This window comes from Pongo abelii, chromosome X (assembly GCF_028885655.2).
Source record: "Pongo abelii isolate AG06213 chromosome X, NHGRI_mPonAbe1-v2.0_pri, whole genome shotgun sequence".
NCBI classification, from domain to species: domain Eukaryota; kingdom Metazoa; phylum Chordata; class Mammalia; order Primates; family Hominidae; genus Pongo; species Pongo abelii.
This window is the reverse complement of record NC_072008.2, coordinates 150,443,249-150,466,559: the sequence shown is the minus strand read 5'-3', so window position 1 is coordinate 150,466,559 and position 23,311 is coordinate 150,443,249.

The following is a 23,311-nucleotide window of genomic DNA, read 5'->3' as shown; positions in this document are numbered from 1 at the left end:
TTTAGTAGAGATGGGGTTTCTCCATGTTGGTCAGGCTGGTCTCGAACTCCTGACATCAGGTGATCCACCCACCTTGGCCCCCCAAAGTGCTGGAATTACAGGCATGAGCCACCACGCCCGGCCTACATTTCCTCTTGGCACTAACATAGTAGAGATTCTCTATGCAGGCTCTGCCCTTGCAGCAGGCTTCTGCCTGGGCACCCAGGCTTTTCTCTACATCCTCTGAAATCTACACAGAGAATGCCAAACACCATTCACTCTTGCACTCTGTGTGCCTACAGGCTTAACACCACCACTTGGAAGCTGTCAAGGCTTACAGCAGCTTGTACTCTCCAGAGCAGCAGCAGAAGTATTATCTGAGTGCCTTTAAGCCAAGGCTTGAGCCTGAGCATCCTAGATATGAGAAGCAGTGTCCTGAGCCTGCCCAGGGAAGTGGGGTGCTGGGCCTGGCTCATGAAACCATTATTTCTTCCTAGGTCTCCAGGCTTGTGATGGGAGGGACTGCCCTGAAGGTTTTTGAAATTCCTTTGAGAGCTTTATTTTTTCCTCGTTTTCTTGGCTATCAGCACTTGGCTCCCTTTTAATTACATGAATTTCTGTAACAAGTGGTTGCTCCACAGCTTGCTTGAATTTCTCTCCTGAAAAAATATTTTCTTTCTCTGCCACATAGACAGGGTGCAGATTTTCCGTACTTTTACACTCTGCTTCCATTTTAAATATAAGCTTCAAATTTAAGTCATTTCTTTGCTCCCACATCTAAATGTAGACTGTTAGAAGCAGCGAAGCTACATCTTGAACACTTTGCTGCTTAGAAACTTTTTTTTTTTTGCCAGATACCCTAAATCATCACTATAAAGTTCAAACTTTCACAGATCACTAGGGCATGAACAGAATGTAGCTAAGCTCTTTGCTAAGGCATACCATGTGTGACCTTTTCTCTAGTTTCCAATAAGCTTCTCATTTCCATCTGAGACCTCCTCACCCTGGCCTTTGCTGTCCGTATCACTACCATCATTTGATCATAACCATTCCAAAAGTCTCTAAGAAGTTTCAAACCTTCCCTCATCTTTCTGAGCCTTCAAAACTCTTCCAGCTTCTGCCTGTTACCCATTTCAAAAGTCAGTTCCACATTTTTACATATTTTTATAGCAAACTCCACTCTCAGTATCAATTTTCTGTATTTTTCCATTCTCGAACTACTGTGAGATAATACCTGAGACTAGGTGATTTATAGAATAGAGTTTGAATTGGCTCATGGTTCTGCAGCCTTCACAGAAAGCATTATTCTGGCATCTACTTTGCTTCTAGGGAGGCCTCAGAAAGCTTACAATTATGGCAGAAGATGAAGGAGAAACAAGCACATCACATGGTGAAAGCAGGAGCAAGCGACACTGAGAGACAGAGTTGAGGGGGTAGGTGCCACACACTTTTAAATAAGCAGATTTTGTGAGAACTCACTATCACGAAGACAACACCAAGCCACGAGGGACCTGCCCCCATTGTCCAAACGCCTCCCACCAGGCCTCGCATCCAGCATTGGAAATTACAATTCAACATGAGATTTTGGTGGGGACAAATATTCAAACAATGTTATGAGGTCAACGTGAACTACCCTGGGGCTTAAGAATAGGCACACTCCTGACACTCCTGAGGCCTGAAGACAGGCAAGCCTAGCATCCTAGTCCCCAGCACAGATTTACCAGAGCTTCCAATAATAATCATACTCTAACCAACTAAGAAAATTACAGATACCATTAATACCATTTAAAAGCAAAGAAATCATACAGCATCTAAACTACTGTGCAAACCCAAAATCAAAGCCAATGTACTCTACAAAACCAACACCATAGATACATCCCCAGGAAAAGAAGTCCTCTTCATGAAAGGAAATTCAAAAATAGGAAAAAGTCACTGTTGTAGCAGATATACCAATATAAATGTAAAAATACCATTAATGCCGTTTAAAAGCAAAGAAATCGTACAGCATCTAAACTACTATGCAAACCCCAAATCACAGCCAGTGTACTCTACAAAACCAACACCACAGATACATCTTCAGGAAAAAAAGTCCTCTTTATGAAGGGAAATTCAAAAATAGGAAAAAGTCACTGTTGTAGCAGATGTACCAATATAAATGTAAGGGCACAAGAAATTTTAAAAAGCAAGAAAATATGACACCTACAAATAAGCATAATAATTCTCTAGCAATTGAATTTAATCAAAAAGAAAATTTAAAAATTTCATAAAAATTGAAAATACTGATTTTCAAAGAACTCAGTGAGCTAAAAGAGAATTCTGAAAATCAATACCAAGAAATCAGATACATAAGATATGAGTGAAAAATTTGCTGATGGAATAGATACTATAAAAAAATAGAAATTCTGGAACTAAATAATTTATTAAAGTAGATACAAAATTTATTTGAAAGCTTAAACAATAGACTAGATCAAAAAGAAGCAAAGTAATGTCTTAACCTGAAGATAGGTCTTTTGAAATAATCCATTAAGAAATTTTTTTTAAAAAAATTAAAAATGAGTAGCAAAAACTATGTGATGCTTGGGTCTACATAAAGCAAAAAAAAAAAATTATTATATTTATTGGGATTCCAGAGGACAAAGAGAAAATAAAAAGATTATAAACCTACTTAATTACATTATCGATAAATACTTTCCAATTCGAGCAAGAGACTTAGACTTTCCAATACAGAAAATTTAATAGGATGCCCAGGTGGATACAACACAAAAGGTTTTCTCCATGGAACATCGAAATCAAACCATTCTGAGATAAATGATAAAGTGAAGATCCTAAAAGCACCAAGATAAAAACATCTAGTTACCTATAAACAAAACCCCATTGAACTAACAGTAGATTTTATAGCAGAAACAGTTTGAGAGGTGACAGCGTGCTGGCAGTCCTCACAGCCCTCGCTCGCTCTTGGCACCTCCTCTGCCTGGCCTCCCACTTTGGCGGCACTTGAGGAGCCCTCCAGCCCACCACTGCACTGTGGGAGCCCCTTTCTGGGCTGGTTAAGGCCGGAGGCAGCTCCCTCAGCTTGTTGGGGAGGTGTGGAGAAAGAGGTGCAGGTGGGAACTGGGGCTGCGCGTGTTGCTTGCGGGCCAGTGGGAGTTCTGGGTGGGAGTGGGCTCGGCAGACCCCGCACTCGGAGCGGCCAGCCGGCCCCACTGGCCCCAGGCAGTGAGGGGCTTAGCACCTGGGTCAGCAGCTGCTGTGCTCAATTTCTCGCCAGGCCTTAGCTGCCTTCCTGCGGGGCAGGGCTTGGGACCTGCAGCCCGCCATGCCTGAGCCTCCCCCCTTCTCCATGGGCTCTTGTGTGACCCGAGCCTCCCCTACTAGCACCGCCCCTAGCTCCAGGGCACCCAGTCCCATGAGCACCCAAGGGCTGAGGAGTACGGGCGCACAGCACGGGACTGGCAGGCAGCTCCACCTGCAGCCTCGGTGCGGGATCCACTGGGTGAAGCCAGCTGGGCTCCTGAGTCTGGTGAGGACTTGGAGAACCTTTATGTCTAGCTAAGGGATTGTAAATACACCAATCGGCACTCTGTATCTAGCTCAAGGTTTGTAAACACACCAATCAGCACCCTGTGTCTAGCTCAGGGTTTGTGAATGTACCAGTCAACACTCTGTATCTAGCTACTCTGGTGGGGACTTGGAGAACCTTTGTGTGGACACTCTGTATCTAGCTAATCTGGTGGGGATGTGGAGAACCTTTGTGTCTAGCTCGGGGATTGTAAACGCACCAATCAGCGCCCTGTCAAAACAGACCACTCGGCTCTACCAATCAGCAGGATGTGGGTGGGGCCAGATAAGAGAATAAAAGCAGGATGCCCGAGCCAGCATTGGCAACCCGCTTGGGTCCCCTTCCACACTGTGGAAGCTTTGTTCTTTTGCTCTTTGCAATAAATCCTGCTGCTGCTCACTCTTTGGGTCCACACTGCCTTTATGAGCTTTAACACTCACCGCGAAGGTCTGCAGCTTCACTCCTGAACCCAGCGAGACCACGAACCCACTGGGAGGAACAAACAACTCCAGACGTGCCGCCTTAAGAGCTGTAACACTCACCACGAAGGTCTGCAGCTTCACTCCTGAGCCAGCGAGACCACGAACCCACCAGAAGGAAGAAACTCCGAACACATCCGAACATCAGAAGGAACAAACTCCAGACGCCCCACCTTAAGAGCTGTAACACTCACCACGAGGGTCCGCGGCTTCATTCTTGAAGTCAGTGAGACCAAGAACCCACCAGTTCCGGACAGAAGTATAGGCTAGAAGAAAATATGATGACATATTCAAAATTAGTTCAATCGCTGTGGAAGTTTGGAGATTTCTCAAAAATTTAAAAATAGAATTATTATTTCACCTAGCAATCTAATTACTAGGTATATACCCAAAGGTAAATATATCATTCTGCTAAAAAGAGGCTGGGTGTGATGGCTCATGCCTGTAATAGCAGCACTTTGGGAGGCCAAGGTGGGCAGATCACAAGGTCAGGAGATCGAGACCATCCTGGCTAACACAATGAAACCCTGTCTCTACTAAAAATACAAAAATTTAGCCAGTCATGGTGGCATACGCCTGTAGTCCCAGCCACTTGGGAGGCTGAGGCAGAAGAATCGCTTGAACCCGGGAGGTGGAGGGTGCAGTGAACCGAGATTGTGCCACTGCACTCCAGCCTGGGCGATAGAGCGAGACTCCATCTCAAAAACAACAACAACAAAAAGATATCTGTATTTGCACATTTATTATAGCATTATACACAATAGCAAAGACATAGAATTAACCTAGATGCCCATAAATGGCAGATTGGATAAAGCAAATGTGGTATATATACACCATGGAATACTACACAGTCATAAAAATCATACAATCATGTATTTTGCAACAGCATGGATGCAGCTGGAGGCTATTATCCTCAGTAAATTAACACAGAAACAGGAAACCAAAGACTGCATGTTCTCACTTATAAGTGGAAGCTAAACATCGTGCACACATGAACATAAAGATGGGAATAAATACTGAGGACTCAAAAAGGGGTAAGAAAGAGAGGAGACAAGGGCTGAAAAACTACCTATTGGGTACTATATTGACTATTTGTGTGAAGGGTTCAATTAAAGCCAAAACCTCAGCATCATACAATGTATCCAAGTAACAAAACTGCACATGTACCCTGTGAATCTAAAATTTAAAAATAAATAAATAAGTAAAATCAAAATTTAAAATAATAAAAATGAAAAAATACTGGAAGAAAAAAATACTGTCAGCAGAGAATACTATTCAGTGAAATGGTTCTCCATAAATGAACAAAAAATAGTCTTTCTGAGACAAGCCAATCTTGAGGGAATTTGTTATCACTACACTAGCCTTACAAAAAATCATCAAAGAAGTCCTAAACCTGGAAGCAAAAGGATCACATTTACCATAATGGAAACACACAAATTACAAAATTCACAGGTAAAACAATCACAAAAAGATGAAAGATAAAAGACTGTAATGGTACCAATACAGAAATCATCGAAATAAAATGACAATCAATAAGAGAAAAAGAAGGGAATAAAAAATATATAAAACAATTAACAATACGACAGAAACAATGCCCCACATGACAATGGTTTTGAAATTAATTAGATTAAATTACCCTCTTAAAGTATATAGATTGACTGAATGGATAAAAGGAATAAAGCCCAGCTATATACTACTTACAAGAAACTGACCTTACCATCGACACACATATAAACTGAAATAAAAGGGCTGGGAAAAATATTCCAGGGAAAGGAAAACTAAAAGCATGCAGGAATAGCTATACTTAGATAAAACAGTCTTTAAGTCAAAAACAGGGAAAAGAGACAAAGAAGGTCATTATGTAATTAAGAAGGGAGAATATATTAGCAAAAATACTAACAATTCTAAATATAAATGTACCCAATACTGGAGCATCCAGATTCATTAAGCAAGTATTACTAGAACTGAAGAAAGAGACTTCAATACAATAATAGTGGTAGACTTCAACACCCTTCTATCAGCATTGAACAAATAATGCTGGCAGAAAATCAGCAAGAAAGCATTGGATTTAAACTGGACTTTGACCAAAAGTACCTAACAGATATTTACAGAAGGTGACACAAACAAATGGAAAAGCATTTCATGCTCATGGATCAGAATAATTAATACCATTTAAATCACCATACTGCTCAAATGATCTACAGATTCAGTGCAATCCATATCACAGTATCAACAACATTCTTCACAGAGTTAGAAAAAACAATCCTAAAATTCATATGAAACTAAAAAGGAGACCAAGTAGTCACAATCCTGAACAAAAACAAAAACAAAGCTGGAGGCATCAAATTATTCAATATATATGGCATATATATATATTCAATGTATATTATTCAAAATACATTACAAGGCTATAGTAACCAAAACAGCACAGGTGTTAGTATTAAAATAGACACATAGACTAATGAAACAGAATACAGAACTCAGAATGAAGCCATATATTTACACTCAACTATGCTTTCACAGAGTCAACAAGAACATACATTGAGGAAAAGACACCCTCTTCAATAAATGGTGGTGATAGACTGCCACATGCAAAAAGCATGAAACTGAACCCCTCTCTCTCACCATATACTAACATCAAGTCACAATACATTATAGACTTAAATATAAAACTTAAAACTATGAAACTACTAGAAGAAAACATTGGTAAAATACCCCTGGACATTGAGTTTGGCAAAATTATTTCATGTAAGATCTTAAAAGCACAGGTGACAAAAGGAAAAATAGATAAATGAGATTGCATCAAGCTAAAACACTTCTTCACAGAATATATACATATAGAGAGGTCAAACAATTAAATAGAAACAAAATAGCAACAAAACAAATTATATGATTTATAAACAAGCAAATATCTAAATAGACTTTTTTGGGGGGGGGGGTCAGGAAGCAGAGTCTCACTCTGTCACCCAGGTTAAAGTGCAGTGGCGTGATCTTGGCTTACCACAACCTCCACCTCCCGGTTTCAAGCAATTCTTCTGCCTCAGCCTCCCGAGTTGCTGGGACTACAGGCGCATGCCACCACGCCCAGCTAATTTTTATATTTTTAGTAGAGATGGGGTTTCACCACATTGGCCAGGTTGGTCTCGAACTCTTGACCTCATAATCTGCCCGTCTTGGCCTCCCAAAGTGCTGGGATTACAGGCGTGAGCCACGGCTCCCGGCCTGAATTTTATAACATACTAAGAATTCTTGGAAAGTCATTGTGGTGTGTGGTGTTTTAAGCAAGGGGGTAACAATCAGATTTGCATATTAAAAGATCACTCTGTGTTGGTATGTGTGTGATAGATTGAGGGCAATGTGAAGAATCTGTTGTACTTAAGCACAGTTATAAAATGAATCAGAAAACTGATGCAAGCAAGACATTTTGATGGCTGGGACTAGGTGGTGGTGGTGGAAGTAAAGAGATGTGAATGTGAATGGATTTGAGATATATTTAAGAGATAACATCTCTAAGATATAATGTAAGACTGAATGTAGGGAGGTTGCAAAGATAGTTCCTATATTTCAGGCATGCATATATGGATAGATAATGGTGCCTTTAACTGAAATAGAGAACTTTGAGAAAAGAATGAGTGAATGAACCTATTCATAATAAAATGATTGGCAATTGAGAAATCAAGAGGGGATGTTTAAATATAATGGATATCTATAAAAATTTATAGGAAATATAATTATCAATAGTTAAATATTCAAATGCTTCCCTTGAGGTCAAGGAGACTGGACTGCCTGTTATCACCACTCATATTCAATACTTTACTGGAGATAAAGGAAATAAAAGGCAGAATAATTGGAAATAAAAAATTAAAATGTCATTACTTGAAATCATCTTCTAAAATTATAATGTAGCTTATATGCTATATGTTATATTATTAGTTTATATTTTACATATTACACATTTATAAACTGCGTATTATCATTTATGGCTCATGTATATGGTAATGTCGTTTATAGTAACATAGTAGACTTAACAAGGTTACTGGATACATAGTTAAACACAAAAGCAATTGTATTTCTTTATATAAGAAAAATATATTAAAATAATACTTTTAAAATATGCAATTTAGTATCAACAAACACTAAATATTTAAGAATTAATACTATAAAGGTTTGTAAGATTTATAACCCAAAAACTGAAAAGAACAGACTGTTTTAAGTAAAGAATGCAAATATAAATAGAAGAATATACCATGCTTTTAGATTCAGAAAAAATTTGGTAAAGACATCAATTATTTAAAAATTAACCTAAGGGCTTATTACAGTTGCAGTAAAACTCAGAGCAGATTATTTTGGGGGAAACTGGTAAACTGATGCTGAGATTCTGATGTAAACTGATGTGAAGATATTGATCTGCCAAGTGAGGTGCACCTAAATAAACAGAGATTAGAAATGCTAATTTGGAAGAGACAATACTGTAAAAATGTCATTTATCTCTAAATTAATTTTTAAGTCAGTGTGATTACAATAAAACTCCCAATATTTTTTAACTTTGAAATTCTGATTATAACATCTTGCAATTCAAATGTCTGCTAACACCTAAGACTATCTTAAAGAAGAAAAATAAGTAGAACTTGTTCTAGTAGGCATGAAGATTTAATAAAAGCTTATACTAATTAAGAAAATGTAACATGTTTACAGCAATAAATCAATGGAAAGAACAGTTAGCCCAGAAAAAGACCCATGCATATATGCATATTTGAATTTTAATTGAAGAACCATTAGCAAAGATGTTCACTTTACTCAAGCTGAGATAGTTAGATATTCATTTTGAAAAATATGAATGTATACGCCCACTTCACTCCACATACAAATAAATATGAATCCGGTTGAGTTATAGACCTAAATGTCAAAGGCAAAACTGTAAGGCTTTTAAAAGAAAATGAAAGTTGATATATTCATGACCATTAGGTAGTTTCTTAAATAAAACTTAGGAACACATACAATAAAAAAGGGGAAAAAAAGTACACATTAAACCAACTTACATTTACCAAAAATGCCACACAGAGTATAGTTTAAAAAGCACAGAATGAGTGAAATACTTCCAGAACCTATAAGCAACAAAGACTTTGTATCCAAAATATTTTTGCAAAAGATACAAATCAGTAAAAAGAAAGAAAGAAAATCCAACAGAAAAAAGGATATGAATTTTAGCGGGCACTTCACAAGCAAGTAAATCCAAAATGGTAATGAACACAAGAATAGGCCTTATGCATCATTAATATTCAGATAATTAAAATTAAAGTTACATCACTAAATACCTACAGACTTAGCAAAAGTTGAAATACATTGAAATTGTCTAGAATGCAGATCAAAATGAAATCTCACACTGTTGATTGGAGGATAAATTGCTACAACCACTTTGAAAGATGATTTAGCATTATCACACACCGAGGCCTGTTGTGGGGTGCGGGGAGGGAGGAGGGATAGCATTAGGTGATATACCTAATGTAAATGACGAGTTAATGGGGGCAGCACACCAACATGGCACATGTATACATATGTAACAAACCTGCACGTTGTGCCCATGTACCCTAAAACTTAAAGTATAATAAAAAAATAGAAGTAAAACAAGTATAGTTTTGTGATTCTCAATTAGTCGTGATTGTTACAATAATCAAACCTATCGATTACTTCCTACAGTTCGATAAGTGTGTAATGTTTTAAATCCAAGGTAATTGAAAAGAAGGCGGTGGCTGAAATTACTAGTAGTAATACTGCAGAGGGTACAGGTAATGACACTGTCCTAAAAACTTTATTTCTGTAACAATATGTGTGTGTGTGTACCTCAAGGAAATGTTGCTTTTAACCTAGTGGCTTAAAAAAAATATAGCAGAAAGTATACTGGGATTTTAAATATGATTTAAGGTAAAGCATCATATATTTACCAGAAAGGAAAAATCTGTGTGTGTGTGTCTATATGTGTGTGTGTGTGTGTGTGTGTGTGTGTATATATATATGTATGTACACATACACACACACTCACACACAGATACACCTGAAAATAGCCATCGATTTTTCTTGGCCCATAGAAAAGCAACATTAATGCTCTTATTGGCACACTACCAGGGATTTAAGCCATTTTACTATTTCAAGACTTGTGCAACTGTGGTGATAACACTGACAAAGGAACAGAAATTGTACTTCGCTAGGGAAAAGTGGCCTTCAATTTTAAAATTTTACACAAAGGTGTTTTAATGAGAATGAATGCCCTGTTCAATATACAGGCTTATAAACCAGTTATTTAGAAATGGGCTGATATCAGCATCTGCCAAAATTCTTCTGAGGTCCAGAGTAAATTAATCATAAATGAGAATGAAAACTCATTAAATTTATTGCTGGACCCTGTATTTCTAATTCACAAATACGACACTATATTCTCTGAAAACTTCCAATGACATTGCAAAGGCAAAATATACTTCCAGGATGGATGGATGGATAGATACATAGATCATAGATGATAGATAGATAGATAGATTAGATATAGATAGATAGATAGATAGACAGACAGACAGATAGATAGATAGAATGATGTTCTTTTGAAAATTCTCTCATGGCCATGTTAATGAGACCAGAGCGAAAGTGACTGCATCCTATAGCTAAAAGATAGAAAACTGGTATTAGGCACAGCAGAAGTAGGCATTGCTACTTTGGCCACTTAAAATAGATAGCATGCTGGTATATAAGCTGGGTAAAAATGAGTTTCAGTTCTGAATGTATGATCTTGTATCATGGTCCCTCAAAAGAAAATTGACCATTTATAATTTTTGGTAGTGGGAGGGTGTCTCTGGGATTGTGTGTTCTAGAAAGACTGATAACATTTTAAAGGAACTGAATTATTTTAAAGCATGAACATTTTATGTAATAAAAGCAAGCTTCAATTTCAAAACAATCATCTGCTTGCTAAAAATAGGGACTCTTAGCCAGAAATCATCTTATTGAATATAATTTCTATTGGTGTATTTTTAGTACACTGTGTGATTAGTATATCGTATGGTTAGTCAACTGCAAGTAGAAATAGAAATAAATAGTAGAAATGGAAGTTTCTTCTTCTCACCTACCTCCTCCCCACATATTTTTCTCACTTTTGGCTGTCCCAACTGCTGTTAAGCTCACTGAACTTCCTCGTCAGATTACATGTATCTTTCTTCCTTCTGATACACTGGCCAGTGTCTATGGCACACTGGCACCTACCAGTGCACCATCACATGTAACAACTGTAAATTGACTAACAGGGAGTTTTAAAGGTATATTTTAATGATGGAAACATTTCAAAAGAGTCCTTAATTCTGGTAAGAATTCCCAAAGAACTATGCTATTAGGTGGGCAAAATGAAAAAGTATAGCTCACATCCCAAAAATAAGCTGTGGAAATATTTCATTCATTCAATATGTCATACCTTTTGTAGAACCAAGTGTTATTGCTTTCATTATTTCTCTTTTTGGACTTTGGAAGACACACTAATGAAAAAGCAGAAGAGAAAGTTAAGCTGTCAATTTTCTATATTTGTCTCTAGTTACACAGTACAACTTCAATAACATCTTTGCAAAAATATATTTTAGGATTATTTCTGAAAATGCTTAAGGTAATTAATTCAAGCTCAAATTAGAAAATGAACCCATCAGGGATATTACTTCTTAGGAACAAAATCCCTTCAGATCACAGCCTGCGTGAGAGCAGATATTTTGGGATTTCACTTGATTGGATACTCTTAGAAATACAAAGTAACAAATGTCTATGTATATATTTATATAAAAGTATCTATTTTTCATTTGTCAAAGAAGTTTCTTCTTTCCATCTACCTCCTCCACACAATTTTTTCTCACTTTTGGCTGTCCCAACTGCTGTTAAGCCCATTGAACTTCCTCATCAGATTTCATATATCCTTCTTCCTTCCGATACAGTGGACAGTGACTATGGCACCCTGGCACCTACCAGTGCATCATCATTTGTAACAAAGCACATAACCCACAACAACTGAATTGTATGCTTTCTGAGAGTTAACTGTGTTTATTTCAGAGCCTGCTTGCTATTATGTGAATGTTTGTGTCCCCCACAAACTGTATATGTTGAAATCCTAACCCCCAAAGTGATAGTATTATGAGGTGGTGATTTTCAGAGGTGATTAGATCGTGAGGGCAGAGCCCTCAGAAATGAGATTAGTGTCCTCATAAAAGAGATCCCTGGGAGCTTTCCATCATGTGAGGACACAGTGAGAAATCACTCTCTATGAACTAGGAAGAGAGCCCGCTCCCGACGATAAATCTGCCATCAACTTATCTTGACTAACCCTCCTGTAGAACAGTGAGAAATGAATTTCTGTTGTTTGCAAGCTACTCAGTTTATGGTATTTTTGTTATAGCAGCTCAGACAGACTAAAACACTGCTTATACTACTTATGTTTATTATTGTAATTACCTAGTTTAATTAAATATTATGTAAATTGAAAAATATGATTTTTAAAAATAGTGTTATTTCTATTAAAAACGAGCAGTACTTTGAGAAGACTCTATGAAAGTCAAAACAAGTTGCTGTCAAATTAAATGTGGGGAAAGAAAAGTATAAAATATTGGGTAAAAATATAAAACTCTTTAAGCGTTCTGTACCCACCTTTCTATACAAGTCTCTAAGTTCCATTTAAAGGAGCAGAAACTGAAAATAGTATTCTTTGCATTTGGCTGAGATTTATACAATCAGGAATAAAACTTGGTTGCATATTCAAGCGAAAAAGGCCTCAGCCTACATCAAAAGATTGGCAAATTGATGTACATCTATATATTTTTTTTACTTTTTAAAGAATGTTTAATTTATATACTTCCAAAATAATGATCTGCTCCAACCATCGTTTAATTAACCAAGCAAATACTGGTCACAGTTGGAATAAAGTTCATGTAATATAATAACACTTTGCATTTCTTTCTTTCTCTTTTACCTTCACTACCTAGTTATTCTCAGTTCATTTGTATAATAAAGTTTAATTTGTTATAGTAAAATTAGCTGGACAATGATTTCAAAAAATGTGTAACAGAGTAAATGTATAGTGAAGTCAACATAGAGTAGAGATAATGTTTAGAAGAGGAAAAAACAGTACGCTGATTGTTGCCTGATAATCAAAGGTAGAACTTCTTAAGGGCGCAAATATGCATAGAATTATGCTAAGAAATATATTGAAATTTCTATTCTTAAGGACTAAAAGAAAAGTAGTAGAAGATTCTATCTCAGTTTTGCCACATGAGTTCCATTACAACTCTTTCCCTAGAGATAATTTTTGAAATCTTTTATAATATTCAATAGATGTAGAAATAACACACACAAATATAGAAATACATCATAGAAATATTGAATTATACGTGAATGGACAATCTAATATTATATCATTATTTTCCAAGACCAAATAGTTTTACGAGCTGAAGCTAGAGAAAAGAATGTAATTGGCAGTAAGTCTGTCTGTGAAGAGCAGAGTGAGAAAGTAATTTTTTTTTTTATTAATCCAGAAAGTCTACATAATGAAGATGGGAATTACTGTAAAATTTTAAAAGACTACCTAATATTATATCATTATTTGCCAAGACCAAATAGTTTTGGGAGCTGAACCTAGAGAGGAAAATGTAATTGGCGGTTAAGTCTGTCTGTAAAGGGCAGAGTGAGAAAGTAAGATTTTTTTTTATTAATCCAGAAAGTCTACATAATGAAGATGCAAATTATTGTAAAATTTTAAAAGTCTGGGTAATAAAAAAAGTCTGGTTATGTATTTCATATGCAATTAGGTAATAACCATTTCTTTGCTTTAACTGAGATTATAAGCCCCTCTACTTATTTTACTCTCTCAACAAAGACAGGCAAAAAGCATTAACATTCATGGAAAAATTGGATCATTTAACAACCAAATAATATGTGTCATGGAATTTTCCTTTGAATAAATTTTTTCACATTGGAAATCGTCAGAAAAGAAAATTTATGAATTATAAAAGGATTATAAAAAGAGAAAAAATAATTCTACTTGTATTTCCAGACACATGTAAAATTTGACTAGAAACATTGTGGTATAGTAGCAAGCTGGCTAAACTCCTTCCAGTAATATAACAAACAAACAAAAAATGCAGCCCCTAGGATATAGCCAGAAATACACCAAAACTCAAATATGAAGGTGAGACAGTTCTTGGGGCACAGAGAAGTGAAAACATTCCTTGTAGATGGTAAGAGAATCACACTTCCACATCGCTGTCCTGCCCTTCCCTCATTCTGCCTGGCAGCAAGCAGGCAGAAAATTTTCATCAACTCACTCTACACTGGAAAAAGTGGGATTGAGGTGGACAGCTAGCTTTTCCACCATCTTGTACTTGCTTTAACCCACAGGAAGCATCAGAGTGTCTAAAGGAAGAATTATCCCTGAAGATAGAGACAAAGGAAGAGGCAGGACTACCAGGCTCAGCCAAATAAACTCTACTTTGTAACCTGGCCAAAGGACACACCAAATCAGAGTGACTGCCCAGCAATGCCACACTGTGGGAGGCTTGTCCCACAGGTTCCCTGGGCAAGAACCTCTAGCCAGCCTCCTCACACTGCCAAAACATTATTTTGGGCACCTCCTTCATTCTGGAAGGAAAGAACTCAGATAGCTTACTAGAGCTGAGGTGTGATTCTGGGCTTAAGGTGCCACCTAAGAGCCAAAAAGGGGCTGTTACATAACAGCGAAAAACCTCTAAGCAAACATATCTAATAGAAATTAAAATAAGCCAGACAGATGATAAGACTAGAATAATTGACTAATCCTTCAATGCAAAGATATATACGTACATCCATAAGAAATAACAGCAAACAGGAAAGCATGGTGGTTCCATACAGAGAAAGCAAAGAGCCAGTAACTGACAATAATGAGACAACAATATGTAAGTTCTCTGAATAAAAATTCAAAATAGTAGTTTCAAGGAAACTCAGTGATCTTCAAGATCACACAGCAATGCAATTCAGAAATTTATCAGAAGGGGTGGAACAAGAAGGCAGAATAGAAGGTTTCCTTAATCATCCCCCCGCAGGAACACCAAATTTTAACAACTGTCTACACAGAAACGCACCTTCATAAGCACCAAAAATCAGGTGAGCACACACAGTGCCTGATTTTAACTACATATTACCACAAGAGGCACTGAAAAGGGCTGGAAAGACAATCTTTAATTACCCATGCCACCCCTCCCCCATCCCCTGGAAACCGCTGCATGACACAGAGTATTTGTGCTTTGGGAGTGAGAATACAGTGATTGTGAGACTTTGCATTGAACTCAGTGCTGCTCTGTCATAATGAAAAAAAATAACCTGCCTGTACTTAGTTGATGACCATCAACAGAGGGAGCATTTGAACTGGCCCTAGCCAGAGGGTAGTCCCCCATCCCAGTGGTTGGAACTTGATTTCCTGCACACCTCACCACCTTGGGCTGCAGGGCTACATAAACTTGAAAGGTAGTTTAGGTCACAAGGACTGCAATTCCTAGGCAAGTCCTAGTGCTGAGCTGGGCTCAGAGCCAATGGACTGGGAGGGCACATGACCTGCTGTGACACCAGCCAGGGCAGCTAAGGGAGTGCTTGCACCATCCTTCCCCCAACCACAGTCTGCACAGCTTGCGGCTCCAAAAGAGATGCCTTCCTTCCACCTGAGGAGAAGAGAGCTAAGAGAAGAGGGGACTTTATCTCGCATCCTGGGTACCAGATCAGCCACAATACAATAGGGCAACATGAGTTTTGGAATTTGTGGATAAAAAACCCCTGTACTAATGAAGAGGATGGAATTCTCAGGCTGTCAACAGACCATGCAGACTTTGACTATATGCACCTCAGCAGTTTACATATGTTCAAAATTAGATATTTTTTTCAGGGGTTTTGTACATCAAGTACTTTATATTCTCAGGAAATTTCAGAAAGGTAGGCTCTCAAAAAACAAAACTGAATTTATTACCATTCTGGTAAATAAATAATGTCATGTAAGATTTTTTTGTTCTTCTATTGGATATGGTTAGATATATGCATACCTACTACATTGTATGCCATTGAATATACAAACATCATTAATCAAGCAGGGTGAGGATTTCTGCCAGGTGAACTCTCCTTTCAGCACAGAGCCAACCACAGAATAAAAAGTACTTATAAAAAAAACACAGCACAGGCTGATTAAACACAAACATTGGCAGTTGCAGACCAGGCAACAAAAGTTATATTACACAATAAGATATGATGTAAGACATGTTCTAAATTTAGAAAATTGAGTAGAATTAAAATTATTATATGGGATATATCACATAATTATTTTCTAATGTAATTGGGAATGTAGAAATATAATGAGTCCTAGTGAACTAATTCTTTTCTCAATGGCAAACTTTCAATTTCATATGACACAACAATGAAAGTGAGTGCAAAACACTCCAACCTGATTTTGTAACAATAAAAAAGAATAACATATTTCAATATTCTTAATCTATATAAATCAATATCTATGTGACACACATTTCAAAATATACCTAGCTTACAATAGCTAGATGTTAATCTTTCTAAATAAAATAATAAATTGGCTGCCACCAGGAGCATAAACTTTTATTGTATAAGACATCTTTATTTTATCTTGTAAAATTGGCAGCTTTGGTGATTCATTGTTCATGTAGCAGCTTGAAATCATTGCTAAAATGTTGATTATTTTGTTTTAATAGTCTCAACCTCATAAACCACTACAGGTGTTGTATTCTAAGAATAATGGGAGGGCAAAATAAAAACTTTAATAAATTTTTAGAAGAGCTATGGTACCACTTGCATTATCTTACAGAAATTGATTATGATTTATAAAAAGTTATTCATCTTGGTTGCATATATGTGATTCATTTAAATATTTTAAATCTTATTTATTTCATAGCACTGTAATGCTTAAAGGGATCTTAAGAAAAGCACAGTGTTACTAAATGGGTATTGAGTGAAGAAAAAATATATTTGAAGCAGTTTCTGAGATTATATATTTCAGCAACTGTGTGGAGGTAACTACAGTACACTTTAACTTGAAAGAAGCAGTCTATAATATGGACTAAAGATTGAGTTTTGAAGAAATTGTCGCAATATTTTTCCTTACTCTCTCTGTCTTTTTGCAGGTATAGCACTTTTCATTTTCAGTTTCCTGAATGCTCTACATTTTTCATTTGACAGGCACTTATGTAGATTTAGATATTTTATTCATTTAATCTTCATAATAATGCTATGACAAAAGTTGTTTTTCATTGTTGTGTAACACATCATCATCAACTTAGTGGCTTACAAACACTCAAACTTACTATCACACAATTCCCATGGATAATGAGTTCACCCATTGCTTATCTGTGTTTTCTGCTCAGGGTTTCATGGTCAGCCGTGTCCTCACTGGGAGGCTTGACTAGAACAGAACTGCTTCCTAACCCGTTCAGGTTGTTCGCAGAATTCCTTTTCTTGAAGTTATGGAACAGAAGTTCCCAAGGTTTTTTTTTTTTGTTGTTGTTGTTCCTTTGTTGTTGTTTGTATGTTTGATTGTTTGGTTTGTAGTTGTCAGCCAGGGACCACTCTCAACTCTCAGGTTCTTGCCACAGGACTCCCTCTATAAACAGTTCACGACATGGTTGTTTGCTTCTCCAAAGACAGCAGGATAATCTCTCTCATTTCAAATATCTCTCTTCGATCTGCTAAAACAGAGTTCTATATATCATAATGTTATGACTAGAGTGATTACCCCATAATGACATCCATCTCATACGTAATGATACCCACAGGCTCAAAGTAAAGGAACGAAGAAAGATCTGCCATGCAGCAAATGGAAAGCAAAAAAGAGCAAGAATCACTATTCTTATATCATACAAAACAGACTTTAAACACATAAAAATTAACAAAAACAGAAAACGTCATTACATAATGATAAAGAATGGTACAATCCAACAAGAAGACTTAGCTATCCTAAATAAACATGCACCCAACATTGGAGTACCCAGATTCATGAAACAAGTTTCACAAAAAGACTGACAACTAAGCAATAATAATGGGAGACTTTAACACCTGACTGGCAGCGTTAGATAGATCATTGAGGCAGAAAACTAACAAATAAATTCTGGACATAATTTCAACACTTGACCAATTGGGCCTAATAGACATCTACAGAACACTCCACCCAGCAACCACAGAATATACATTATTCTTGTCCATACACAAAACACATTCTAATATCCACCACACTCTCAATTATAAAGTGAGCCTGAAGAAAGTTTTTTAAAAAAGGAAAAAATTATCACTACACACACTCTTGAACAACAGTACAATAAAATAGAAATCAATATCAAGAAGATCCCATACAACTATCCAAATACATGGAAATTTTAAAAACTTGCTCCTGAATAACTCCTGGGTGAACGTCTGAATTAAGGAAGAAGTGAAAATTTATTTGAAATTAATGAAAATAGGGATACAACTTACTAAAATCCCTGGAATGCAGCTAAAGCAGTATTAAGAGGAAAGTTTCTAGTGAAAAATGCCTTCAAGAAGTTAGAACTGTATCAAATTAACAATTTAAATGTGTACCTGCTGGAAGTGGAAAAATAAGAGTAAACCAATGCCAAAGCTAGCAGAAGAAAACAAAAACTAAAATTGGAGAAGAAATGAATAAAATTGAGGTACAAAAATCATAGAAGGGATCAATGTAGCCAAGAAATAGCTCTTGGAAAAGAATAAACAAGATTAGTAAACTGTTATCTAGAGAGATGAAGAGATAGAGGAATTGCATTATGTTTCTGACAGTCTATTGTGGGACCTTGAGTTTATTAAGTTAATACTTAATATATATTAATATATTAATATAATTATATTTAAATTTCTATGATTTTTTATTTTTGAAATATATTTAAAAATATATTTTATAAATAGAAATATATATTAATTATATATTATATATTATATATTATATATTAATTATAGATTATAGATTATAGATTATAGATTAATCATAGATTATATATTATATATTATATATTAATTATATATTACATATTATATATTAATTATATATTATAGATTAATATTTATAAATTATATATATTATATATAATTACATATAATTATATACTACACATAATTATATATAATTACATATAATATATATAATTATGTAACATGTTACTACATTAATTGTTAATATATTAATTATTAATATAGGTATTAATATATTAATTATTAATATATTAACATTATATATTATATAATTAATATATTTTATAATATATACTATATATTATATTATATATTATTATATATAATTATATAATATAAAATGTTACATAATATATACTATTATGTAATAATTAATATACTAATTGATATATTATATATACTATATAAATATATAATTATATAAATATAATATATAAATATATAATTATATAAATATAATATATAAATATATAATTATATAAATATAATATATTTATATTTATAAAATATATTTTGAAATATATTTTAAAACTATAAAAATATTCATTAAAATGTATAATTATATTACTATATTAATATATATTATATTAAGTATTATCTTAAGAAACTCAAGGTCCCACAATAGGCTGTCTGCAAGCTTGAGGAGCAAGGAGAGTCAGCCCGAGTCTCAAAACTGAAGAACTTGGATTCCGGTGTTTGAGGGCGGGAAGCATCTAGCATGGGAGAAAGATGAAGGCTGGGAGGCTAGGCCAGTCTCACCTTTTCATGTTTTTCTGTCTGCTTTATATTGGCTGGCAGCTGATTAGATTGTGCCCATCAGATTAGGGGTGGATCTGCCTTCCCAGCCCACTGACTCAAATGTTAATCTCCTTTGTCAACACCCTCAAAACACACACTTGGTTGGATTCAATCAAATCAAGTTGATGCTCAGTATTAACCATCACAGTCTGATAGTATAGTCACTCAAGCTTTTTTTATTATTTCATGGAAGTTTAATGTTTTTTCATGTTCAACTTATTTCTTTGAATCTAAAGTGAGTATGTTGTAGATAATATATAATTGGATCATGTTTTTCCTATACATTCTTCCAATCTCTGACTTTTGACCGGGGATGTCTAGAAAATTTACATGTAATGTATTTGCTGACAAGGAAGATTTTTACTAGTGTCATTTTCCTATTTGTGTTATATAAGGTATATTTTTCTCTCAGCTCTTCAACTGCTGTCTTTTTTGTGTCAAATATTGTTAGTGTATTATTTTGATTCATTTTTATTGGTTTTACTCTATATTTTTAATTGTTTCAGTGGCTGACTTGTGGGTTGCAATTAAAATCTTAATTTACACACAACCTAAAGTTAATGCTAATCTTATTTCAATAGCACTATGAGTTTAATTGTGTCTCCCCAAAAATACGTGTTGAAGTCCTTACCCTTAGTATCTCAGAATATGGCTTTATTTGAAATAACTTGCTGCAGATGTCATTAGATAGGATGAAGTTATACCAAAGTAGATTGGGTTCCTGATTCAATATGACTGGTGTCTTTTTAAAAAGATAGATATATGAAGACACAGCGATACAGGGAGAATTCCATGTGGAGATGGAGGCAGAGTTGAAGTGATACATTTGTGAGACAAGGGACACTAACGATTGCTTGCTAGTCATTACCAGGAGCTAGTATAGTAGCATATAAAAATTTGCACTTATAGCCTGTCAAAAAAAAAGAGAACCCTGCTGACACTTTGGTTTCAGACATCTAGATTACAGTACTGTGAGACAATAAATTTCTGTTGTTTGAAGCCACTGACTTAGTAATACTTCCTTACAACTTTCATATATATAAAATAAATTTGCTCATATGATGATTATGGAGACTGCAAAATCCCAAGATCTGTAGTCTGCAAGCTTATGATCCAAGAGAGACAAAGTGTAGTTCTATTATGTGTCTGAAGACCTAAGAACCAGGAGAACCTGTGGTGAAAATTCAAATCTGAAAGCTGGCAGACCTGAGACCCAAGAATAATGATATTTCAGTTTCTGTCCAAAAGTCAGAAAAGATCAACGTTTCAGCTTAATCAATCTGGCAGAATGAGTTCCCTCTTCATCAGCCATTTTGTTTTATTCAGGCCTTCACTTGATTGGATGAGGCCTACTCACATTAGAGGTGACAATCTTCTTTACTCAGTCTACAGATTCAAATGTTATGTTTGTTTATTTAAATGGATGTATTTTATTTTAAATTGACAAATAATAATTGTATATCTTTATGGGGTTCACTATGGTATTTAGATATATGTTTAAATTGTGGAATCATTAAATCAAGCTAATTAGAAAATCTATCACCTCATATACTTTTATTGTTTAAATATTTAAAATATACTCAGCAATTTTAAAATATATGATGAATTATTATTTATTATAATCACCATTCTGTGCAATAGATTGCTAAAGCTTATTTCTCCTGTCCAACTGAAACTTTGTACCCCCGAACCAAATCTCCCCTGTCTCCATCTACCCAGCTCTTCCAATCTCTGGTAACCACCAAAGTGATTCAAGTATTTATCTCATTCCAGAAACACTTTCACTGACACATCCAGAGTAATGTTTAGTCAAATGGTCTAATCAAGTAAACACATAAAATTAATCATCACAAGTATGTTATAGGTGATTATGACGAGGGCTTAGAAAGACAAGAGAAGAGCTGTAGGGAAAGTTTCTACCATCTTAGATAATACATACATAACATCATAAACAGAATGTTGTTAGAGATATGAATGTTAAAAATGCTTCTGGTGATATCTGAGATGGGAAAGAGAAACATGCTAGTGGAAACTGGAAGAAAGATTATAGATTTTATAAAATGACTGAGAACCTGTCTTAATTATGTTCTATTTTTGTGGAAAGTAAAATTTGTAAATGATAAACTTGAATATTTAGCTGAGTAGATTGCCAAGCAAAATGTGAAAGGAGCAGAGAAGAGGTAATTTTATTTTCACTGCCATCCACATCGCTGTCTTAGAGGCAATGGATGTCTGCAGATTCGGAGTCTTTCTCTCTGGGGTGCTACAGCATAGATTGATTTTCTCTTTGGCCTTTCCCCCTGCAGATACTTAACTTTCCTTGGACTGCTAAGTCAATTTCCACTTGTCTATCTGCTCTCTCCAGCTTCTAAAATTGTGTTTCATTTCTTGTCAGCTGTCATTTCCTCTCTTTTCTTTGACCTTACAGATTTCTGCCTTTACATATTTTAATGTCATTTTAGTAGGATTTCAATTGGGAACAGAAGTTAATGTGTGGATTAAATTTACCTTGTTGAGTACACTCAAAATCCTTGATTGGCTGTCAGGGTTCTTGCAAGCTCCTCGTTTTGACATTATGAAGTTCTTCCTTTGCTGAATAACCGTTTTGTTGCATATTTGACCTAAACCTTGGGATGCAGTAAACTATTCATTTGCTTATTTCAATATTTGTATGCTTTCAAATAAGCTGAACTTGTTCCAATCTGCTATACATAGGTTTGTTTATATCTTTACAGTAAACATCTCAGTTAAGAATTATTTTCTCTTTGTAAAGACATTGTGACTCAGATACTACTTGTAAAGTCTATAGGAACACACAGCTAGTAAATGGCATAATTGAAATTCAAATGGAAATCTGATTCTAAAATATACTTGTAGCAACATAGCTGATTCCTGTTACCGTATCTGCTCCTGTAAATTTTGTAAATTCATTACAATTTTTAAAATATCAAATATTTTCATATATTTAGTCTTTGCTACCATGAATAGCTTCAATGGGAATGATGATTAATTCTAGAATGTGCTTGTCTTTTATATCTCTATGATTTTTAGGGTTAAAATAAACCTTGTTGGTTTACAAATGATTCCTGAATGATTTCTTTCCTCTAAATGCTACAGCACTTCACTACGAGGTCTGCAAAGAAGCTATGTGGGGGAGTGAAGTAGGAGGTGACTGAGATTATGTAATTAAGTTCATATATGTCATAATTTTTCATTGTTCCCACTGTTTTAGAGAAAAGTAACAAAGGAGAAGACATGTGGGTGTGTAGAGAAATGCAAAGTGGAAATATTCATGCTACAGTATAATCTTTTGTGGGTGTTTAGCCTGGGGATGAGAAAACTAAGGAGAACCATGCCAGTTGTGTTGAAATATTTGAAGAGCTGTCATGTAGAAGAGAGAATAGACCTTTTTCTATAGGCCCAGAGGGTATAACTAACATTAAGGGATGAAAGTCATAGGGTAGAA